This window comes from Macadamia integrifolia, chromosome 1, assembly GCF_013358625.1.
Source record: "Macadamia integrifolia cultivar HAES 741 chromosome 1, SCU_Mint_v3, whole genome shotgun sequence".
NCBI lineage: Eukaryota > Viridiplantae > Streptophyta > Magnoliopsida > Proteales > Proteaceae > Macadamia > Macadamia integrifolia.
In genome coordinates, this window is record NC_056557.1 from 20,522,817 (window position 1) to 20,533,134 (window position 10,318).

General features: G+C 37.2%; 1 long non-coding RNA gene across 1 annotated transcript; it reads right to left on the reverse strand.

The window, feature by feature from the left end:
- Positions 1-5,828: 5,828 nt before the first annotated feature.
- Positions 5,829-7,711, reverse strand: LOC122078078. The gene is made up of 2 exons (XR_006140049.1): positions 7,175-7,711; positions 5,829-5,909 (listed from the first exon to the last, which is right to left on the reverse strand). It is a non-coding gene; the product is annotated as an uncharacterized LOC122078078 (long non-coding RNA).
- Positions 7,712-10,318: the final 2,607 nt, after the last annotated feature.

Sequence of the window (10,318 nt, forward strand, 5' to 3'; positions counted from 1 at the left end):
GTCCCACATTGTTAATGAAAGAAATCGTCAACATGGAATCCACTACCCTTTATTGGGGAATATCGAGGAGAGAGAATATCTGTACTTGATCGGATAGAGATCTGGTACCAGTGTCGTTTTTGTAAATTGTTTACAAAATTATTTTTAACATAAAAAAATAATATTTTGTTTATTAAATTTTATTTGAAACATTCTTTCGACATCCAATCATATTCACAGAATCTCTGAAGTAGACATGTACAATGAGTTGGGGTTAGGCAGTATTAAATTACATGCCCTACATAGCTCATCATGGGATATTTGAAAATTAGAAAGTCTTACGTGCAAATTAAAGAATTAATATTGCATGAAAAGATTTGGGAATATTAAATGATTGATTATTTTTTTATTTATGGTAGTAGATAAAATATAATTTGAATATATTTGTCACCCATAATAAGAAAGATAGCAATCCCTTTTAGATTCTACCTCTTCCCACTTTAGAAGCAAAGTAGTTATTCAATTTGGAAATTGTTCTCTACCACCAAGATTTGACTTTCTTTGTTTAAGAAACAAAGATTTGACTAAAAGAGAAAACCCTAAAACAAGTTTTGTTATATAAGGGACAAGGGAGAAAGAGATTTAGTTTTTTTTTAGAACTTCCACTCTTCTCTCCCATGTTTTCTCTCTCCCTTTCTTCTCTCCTTTGTGACTAAGTGTGTGGGAAGGAGAAAACTTTAATGGTGGATTGTTCTTCTCCAATTGAACGTGGATCATAGTTTCAAAGTATTGAGATCGATCCCTACGGTTGTTCAAGTGTGGAAGAACTATTATCTAGAGGAGGAACTTCAATTGCGATTCTAAAGTAAACCATTTCATTCCCATGTGATTAATTTTTGTACAGTGATTTCAAACGCCAGAGATCCCAATCCAATCCCTTCCATTGAGCGATTGGATTTTCGCCATCGAAAAACATATCCAAAGTGCTATTGAGCAGTGAGGCTGGGATATGATGTTGTTCATTGGAGTTGGGAGTCATCCATTCAAAAACATTTTTCTTTATATGCATCAGTTTGTAAGTCAATTTAGCGTCCATGCATTGAACTTGGGTGGAAGGTGATCTCATGATAAATGTAACCCTTTGAGTCATCTTTAAGTCAGTCAAAGAATAAAATCGATCAGAGTTCAACAGAAAGAAATATGATTAATTAATTAAAGCAATGTATTAAAAAAATCCACCGTCAATAAAACGGAAAAATACGAAAACGTGTTTTAAACGCATTTTACATGGTTCTTGTTTGCATTTTTTTCCCCGCATCTTTCGGAAACAAAAGACAATACGCATTTAAAAGGGTAAAAAACAAGAACACCATTTTAAACTCGTTTTTGCTACCTAAGGGAAAGGGTCTAAAAATTGCCACATAAAGGTGGTGGTTACTTCGAATTTCCAACCATAATGATGTGCCTACTCATAGTAACTTGAATTTCTCTTCTATTTCCTCCATGGAATTTTTACCCATATATCATTGGACCCATAGTATTGTTCAGGTTCCTAATTTCATATTGTGTTTTCAAAACATATGTTTAAGTTAATAATGATGTTCATAAGATTAGGGGAAGTACGTACTTTCTATGAGAAGATGTGATTTTTGCACTACGCAAGAGCCAATGGAAGCATACAAAGAACCATCTACAAAAGTGTTATTTTTCATTTCATGGGGGGCTAGTCAATCAAAAAAGGAATATGCCCTCCCCCAAAATTTCCTATATTCGAAAAGGTTCATTCAGTGGTCTATAACTCCTTTTTCAAGTTTTAGATATTATCTATTTTAGGGCAAACCTCTCAGGGCCTTAAGATGCATCGTGATCATGTAAGGGGTACTAGTTGTTATCAACTAGTCTAAGTCTTTTCCCCTAGTTAATAGGGGACTAAAAAGCCGATCCCCTGAATGATTATCCTTTTTTGTTACCGAACCTTTAAAACTCAACAGATCTAAATAAAACCTAACAGTAAATGTGAAGGGGAAGGGGAAAATAAAAATAAAAATAAAATAAAATAAAAAGAGGGCAGAGGGAAGGGATTAGATCTTAAATGCTTAAGAATAATTTGATGGAATTGATGTTCCTAAGGATGTGAATTTGAAACCGAAACTGTTTATCAAAATCAAACCAAGCCGTTTACACCGAAACTGCAAAACCATTTAGTAAGTGGTGCTATTATGGTTTCAAGTTTCAAGCCGATTAGTTAAACGGGCTGAAACCGAACCGAGCCGTTTAACCCGTGGTTTTAAACCGAATTGAAACCGTGAAAATCGATCTAATTAACCCGTTTAAAGATTAAATAAGGTGGTTACAAAATATCATTAATATCTCATTTGATTCAAAGATTGAGTGCTGCAAGCCTACAAGTAATTCTAGAGCTAGCTTTCTCATTGTTTGAAATGCCGATTAAATTAATCAAACGCACTAAGTAGAATGTATATTGATAAAAATGCAATTTTTTCTTATACCATGGCATATTAAATATATATTTTCTAATATTATAATACACTATTTAGGAAGAAAAAAGAAGAAGAAAATCCCTGTTGTAAGCATTACTTACTGACTTGTTGATGCGCTTGAGACTTGTCTCTATCAAAATATTTTACTTTGCTTAGTTTTTTAGTTGTTTTAACAAAACATAATGGTTTGTATTTCACATTCTCAAGATTGAATCATTTATCACCAAAAGTAAATTTTAGGAAACATGCAAATAAACTAGCAAACCGATTGCTAACCGTTTAGAAACCATATGGAATTAACTGAAACCAAATCCGTTTAAAACAGTGAAACCGAAACCGTTTAAAAACCGTGAAAACCAAAACCGTTTACTAAATGGTTGCGATTTTAGAAAGTGCAACTACTTAAGCTCCGTTTGGTATCGTTCTAAAAAAACATTTCTGGAGTTTTTTCATTCTATTGGAACGAAAAAACAGAATCTTCTGTTTGGTGCACTTATGGTCCGTTTCTGTTTTTTTGAAACAAAAAGTGAAAAAAAAAAAAACTGAAAAAACGAGATTGGACGGAACTCCATTTTGGAGTTCCGTCTTCCCAGTTTCGTTCCATTTTACAAAAAAAAAAAAAAAAATTCCCCTATAAAAATCTGAAATTTTGAAACACCATTTTTTCGTTTAAGAACTGCGTTTTGACACAGAAACTAAAATTTTTGTTTTTGACACGAAATGGCGTTTCTGAAACAGAAACGATACCAAACGGGCCCTTAGTAAATGACGCAATTATAGTTTCAACCAAAATATATGTGAATCGAACCTAATCGAACCATTTAAACTGAAACCGTACCGATTAACACCCTTAGATGTTCCCAATCTCAGGTTTCTTTTCCAGAGCTTCATTTTCAACCATGACCCCGTGAATATGAAGCACATGTCAAATTAAAGATATGAAGCATATGTCAATTCTTTTCTTTCTGTTTCGTTTGTAGAGTAGAAAACTAGAAATACATGAACAAAGATAGAAGCTAACATGTTAGACAATCAATTGATATCATCCATCCAATCGATGAACTAGCTTTCCATGAACCTTACACTCTCTTACATTTTACTAGTTAGACGCTCTATTCAATTTACCACAATTTGTTGGTAACTACACCAATTCAACGACAAATTTCTTGTGAAACTACTCAGTGCCATTATTGGCCAACCTGGACTGATTGTTCGGTGTCATCTAATTGCTGCCACGAAATCTGACTTGCCCTTGTTCAAATGGTTGTTTAAAAGTCCCACTAAGCTACACTCATTCACTCCTCAACTCAACTCTTGTTTTAGTTACCATTATCACAATATGGTATCAGTTATTGTGATGGACACAAGAGAGGGAAGAGAAATAATCCACCTCGAGGGAAACTTCAATTCGATGACAACCATCCGATCGAAGCTCGAACCTTATGTAATGATCAAGTACTTGAATATAATGGAAGATTAATACCATTAAAATGGAATTTGCCATTGGATGTTGGATTTTATATTATAAAGTATAAAATATTATTTTAGTATTAAAGTTTTAAATAATGTCAAAACATTTTTCCCCTCTTTTTGCATTTTGAAAATTGTTTGTACACAAGTAAGGACAAATTAAAAATGAGCTAAAGTAATTTTTCACAAAGTTTAGTTCCACATTGGTTTTAGATGAAAGGTGTGAGAGGTATATAAGAAGGGTAGTTTCTTAAAGGTGTAAGCCCTTTGGAGAGGAACCCTTCTTTGTAATGTATGTGTGGGGGTTCCTAGGGTGCTTGTGGGTGTGGATGTCAAGAGATGTATCTTTTTACACAAAATTCGAATTTGAATTTTTGAATTTCAAATTCAGAATATATGAAAGAGCCCATTTACCCATGACACCTATACGTTAGTTTCATACACACCATTGGCATTAGACATGCACCTGTATCTGTACGTATACAGACACATTCTCCTCTATAATAAAAGAAGTCCAAAACAAGATTGCTCTTTGTTAATGTTTTGGAATCTTCTCTATTGGGTTAAATTGTTCTCTGTCAACATTTTTACTTACTGTTCTGCAGACAAACAACCACTATTTTCCCAAAAACACTCAGTTTTTCTACTTTTCATACACAATACAAATACTGAGTATTACCTTCGCTCCTCCCTATTGCAAACACTTATTGAAGTTGCACCTTAAGTGTTTGGAGAGTTGATTTATCTTGGAGGTGAAGACGTGTGATCAACCCGGTTGCATACAAATACGGGGCATTCAAATACCTTAAGGAGAGTATTCTAATACGACTCAACTCTACCTATTTTGGAGATCTTCTATTTACATTTCTGCATCTTTACTTTAATTTGTAAGTGATACTCTCCTTCGTTATTTAATAACATTTATTGTTTGTCAAAGTCTTATACCTATTACCTATATTCTGTTTCTTACATTGGAGGTTGTGGGCATCAAGAATATGAATGAGTGGGTTACCATCAATCTTAACAGAAGGCTTCCTCCTCAAATTATTACTGTTCTGGTGGTGTTGAGAGAGAAGACATTATTCTTACAATGAGAGATTTCAAGTACGAAGTTGTTTTAATTCTGAAAAACAAAAACAGAATTTATGTAGATAAAGCTCTACTTCCCCATTGTCAGATGCTTGAGACTCATACAACTAGTTCCCCATTTTCCAATTCCTTTGTTTTTTTTTGTTTTAAAGTTTCCTCAAGTGGTAGGAAATGTTTGGTGTATGGGTTTCCAAAGGAGGACTTCGAATGGTGAGAAGCTAAATCAACCAGTAAGGAAAAGGAAAAGGAAAAAATGTGGAAGAAAGAGTATTCTTCACAAGCTTCAGTGTCACAGTTCAAAATTTACAATGCTATATTGCTCAAAGAGTTGGACTAAAAGAAGGCCAATTTTTATGTTTATGTAGGTTGAGAGGGAGTGAATGCAAGATTCTATGAAAAGGTGTAACAGCAAGATATAATCTCACAAAGTTAGAACAGCCTAACTCCCTATACTGTAAATGGAAAAGCTACTTGGATGGTAGCACACTCAAGTCTGAACATCTCAAACTCTTCTTTGAGGCCTGAAGATGTAGAAGTTTCATTACTGATATAATAATGTTCTATATCAATGCAGAATTAGAATCGAAGTGACTCTTCAAGTAAACATCCTGAAGAAACAGAGTTGCAAATAACACATTTGTAAGAGTGTGATGTCATTTTATAACAAAAATGTTTTGAGATAAAGTAGTGGATTAATATCAATTGCCACAAGTGTTTTTCAGGGAAATTGTAGCTTCAAAGGATATACTATCCTATTGTTCTGCAAGTGAAACAGAAGACAAAAAAACAGGGGCCAAGAAAAACTTATTACAACATCTACTATTGTGTGAGAAACACTTTCAGAGCCACCATCACAGGCTTAGGAGAAAACTGCAAACCAGCAATAAGCAATCAATTATCCCATTAACATGTAACATAAACAACTTACATAATGAAAAAACAAAAAGAGAATAAACAAAATTAGAGAAAAGATGGAAACTGAAGAGGGAATGAGAGACGGCCAAAAGGGAAGGATGATAGGAGATGGCCAAGATCCTGATGGAAGCTCTCAGTCCACTGTGGGAAGGCAGCCCCTGATCACGGAATTCTTGCTTCCTGTGGCAAGGCCGATGGAGGTGATCACTGATCCTGTGGAGCAGGCCATTGGAGTTCCACCTAAAGCAAAAGCTTCCTTTTCCACGGTGGTTGGAGGAGGCTTGCCCGACGTAGATGATCTGCCAGAACCGATCCATGCAAGCTATCTTACCAAGGTAGTAATACCTCAAGATGCATACGAGGAGAGATTGGAGAGATTTCATTTTGCCTTAATTGGTCGAACGAATTTCAGATTTATATCCATGGATGCTATTAGAAAGGAGGCAAGGGTGTCTTGGAATTTGAAGGGAAAAACTTCTCTGGCTCCAATGGGGAAGGTTTCATTCTCTTCCAGTTCGAGTTGGAATCTGATATGGCTTTGATTTGACGTAGAAGTTCGATCAAAGTTGGGGGGCAGATTATCAGGTTTCAGATAAGCATGCCATTACTAAGATGGTTTGGATCCATTTTCCGGACCTACCGCCTAAGAACTGGCATGAAAAAATTCTCCTTACGATGGCGAAGGTGGCAGGATGCCCATGGCAATTGACAGACGCACACGCAGTGCTTCTATGGGCAGCTTCGCTCGAGTTCAAGTTGAGATAGAGGTGGGAATTACTAGCATCGGGGAGATACAAGTCGAACAGCGAGAACCAGGATCTCAACAGATGTTTTGGTTCAAGCAATCTATAGTTTATGAAGACAACCTTGGTGATGCCGAAAAAGACTGAAATCGGATCACTTACGGCCCACTTAAACACTCCATAAAACAAAGGCAACACTCAATAACAATTATATTGAAATAAAGCTTCAACTAAATGGCAGAATTGTAATTAAGCTGAAGTTATCAAGGGGGTAGCAGAATTGTAAATAACCAGATTAGTTAATGAGCTATGTGGGAGATATGACTTAAAGGGAATTAATGATTATTTGGTGGGGTAAACTAGGAAGTGAAATAAGAATAAGGATATAAGATAATTAGAGACCAAAAGAAGGGCATAATGGTAAATCAGACTTAAAAGATAGAAAAAGGGGCAACTCACGATTGTGTTGTCTTCTACCTTAGATCAGAAGCAAGGCAGGCGATGGGGAGATACTTCAGTTCGAGAGGGCTTCTCAACTAGGCCTCGGCTTGGCCTGAACCTTCAAAGGAAAGGTCGATGCAGCAGGTCATTTATGAATCTAGCACCGCAAGACCTCGACAGCCCAGATCTGAATGTGATTGAACCCGCAACTGGACTTGGCGTTGGTAAAACTTAGATCTGAATCTGGTTTGGATTTCTTCACAGAAAAAACCAAGCTTCGGAGGAGATATTCTAGGATTTATGTCGCCAAGGGGAGGGCTACCTTCGATCAAAACTTCAACCCCAACGGATCACGCACTAAGGAGATCTAAGAACTTGAATAAGGCTGGAAATACTGCCAGAAACAGGGGCTTTCCGGTAAGGAGGGGCAGTCACAAAATTAGAAACAAAAAAGAAGAAGAAGATAAGAGAGGGAAGAGGAGAAGATGATCAGGGGAAGGGAAGCTAATGGCAGCTCACTGCAACCATGGTTTCAAACCTGGAAATACCATTCAATTCTCAAAATTCAAAACTTCAAAATCTCACTACCGTTCATCCATTACATGACTAATATAAAGGAAAAAATCAAACACTTAATGGAAACTACTTGAAAATGGAAATTAATCTAAAATTAGAAACTAACTAATACAAAAGAAATTGTTTCTAAATCCAAAGAGAATCAAATCAAAAGATTTTTTTTTTCTCTAAATCCATCGTGCAACTGCATCACTTGGGATATGTGGTTTCTGCAAGAAATCTAGACACACGGTTCTTTCGTGTAGGGAAAAGAGACTGGGTGCCAGGAGTAGTTTTCATTGATGAGGAACATAATGCTGATAATGGCACTGGGGATGGCAGCAACGATGGGGTGCCAGTTGAAGGAGAGGAAAGAAGTGCTGATGGAAGTGGCGGTGGTGGCAGGGATGCTAACAGCGGCGGTGGTGCTATTGGGGGTGGAGAGTGTGCGGTGGTGTGCCAGGCTGCTCCTACAACAACAAATTTGGAAAATTACATGGAGAGATTTCCCCATCCAATCAGGGACTCTCTTTCTTTTCTTGGAGAGATTGGGCCCAACGGTTTTCCTATTCAAGGTAACGTGCCAGATTTGGAGATTATGCTTTCCATATCTCCTCAGATTGTGAATATCCCTGATATGGGTCGATTTAATGGGCTTGAGCAAGAGTGTGGTAGTGGGTTAAAACCAACCCATGAAGCTGCTGGTTCTCTTGACCAGCAACGTCAGTCTTAAGAAACTTCGAGTGTGGCTGACTCAAGAAGATCAGATGATGAAACTGAAGCTATTATCTCTTCTATTCCGCAGTCTTCTATACGAAGAGGAGTGGTTGCAATTCACCATGGCGAAATAGCTTTGGCTGATGGTTTGCTGTCTGCAGCGGAGTTCTCTGAGAGGCTGGGTGCTAGGCATAGAAAGGAGAAAGGAGTTGTCATTACGAAGCAGACTAGGAGGTCCGACCATATTGCGACCTCTAAGAAATAACTCATGAAGGTCCTTTTTAGGAACGTGAGAGGATTCAAGAAAGCCTCAGTGCGTATGGCTCTAAGGAAGCTTGTTGCAAATAAGGCTCCTGATATTTTATATATAGCTGAGCCTACGATTGATCCCTCTTCTTTCCCTGTTCTCTTTTTTAGCAAGCTGGGTTTTGAGGCTGATTTGATATATAACTCCAGGGTCAACAAAGTCTCAAATCTCTGGTTGATATGGAGAAGGGGCATTCCAAAGCTTGTTTTAGTGTCGACTTCAGAGCAACAAATTTCAGTCGCTGTGAATTGGAAAAATAAAAAAATAGTTGTCTTAGTTGTTCACGCAAGCAGCTTCAAAGTGATGAGAAAAAATTTGGGGTTGGAACTAGTGTCAATGTCTACTATGACTAATCCTTGGATGGTGGTGGGTGACTTCAATGCTACCCTAGTTTCTCATGAAAAAAGGGGTCCTGGTGCTTTAAGCTTGGGCTCTACATTGGAGTTTGATGCCATGATTGACTATTGCAGCTTGATCAAACTTCCTTCTCAAGGTCCAAAATATAACTGGATGAACAACAGAAGAAGAGGGAATGTGGCTGCTGTCCTTGATAGAGGCTTCTGCAACGAAGCTTGGCTCAGCTATTTCTAGGATTGTGCCCAAACAGTTCTTCAGATGAATTTTTCTGACCATTCTCCTTTTCTGGTCATTTAGGAAGCTTGTCCCAAGCCTGCTAATTGCCCATTCAGATTCCATAAGTTTTGGATGGAGGATTCGTCTTTCTTTCAAATGATCAGAGACTCCTAGGACCAGAGTTTGTTTGGCTCGCCATCATATATCCTTGCTCAGAAATTAAAGCGCCTGAAATTGGTCATACGTGCTTGGTCTCGGATTACCTTTCAAAATTTTGATTTTGAATTAGCTCGTACAAAATATGCTTTGGATTTGATTTAGGCCCGAATTGAAACGCAAGGTATGGATGACAATCTTTTTGGTCTTGAGGCTGATGCAAAGACTGCATACCTTGTAGCCTTGAAGAATCATGAAAAATTATGGACGGAGAATTCAAGAATCAGATGATTGAATGAAGGTGATAGGAATTCTAAATTCTTTCACCTTTATACAAAAATAGGAAGGGTTAAAGCCACAATTAGAAGGGTGAAAAAGTCTGATGGTACCATGGTTTCAGACAAAGAGGGGATTGATAGCTATATGTTCTACTATTTTGAAGACTTTTATAAGAGAGGGCAAGTTGTTGATCATCTGGATTTGCTTGACCCATTTCCCAATCTGATTAATGATATGGATCATCTTACCATGGATGCAATTCCAGGAGTAGTTGAAATCAAAAGAGCTGTGTGGGACTTAAATCCTTATAGTTCGCCTGGCCCTGATGGCTTCCTAGGTTCTTTCATCAGAAGTTGTTGGGAAATTATCTCAATTGATTTTGTGCGTGCTTTGAGAGACTTCTTCACCTTTGGTATGATGCCTCCTGGTCTCAACAATAATTTCTTAACTTTAATTCCCAAAGTGGAGGGTGCTATGTCTCTAGATAAGTTTAGACCATTTTGTATGGGAAATTTCTTTTGCAAAATGATTTCCAAAATTTTAGCTTCTCGGATGTCCTTTCTTCTTACAAGACTTGTTTCTGAAGAACAAAG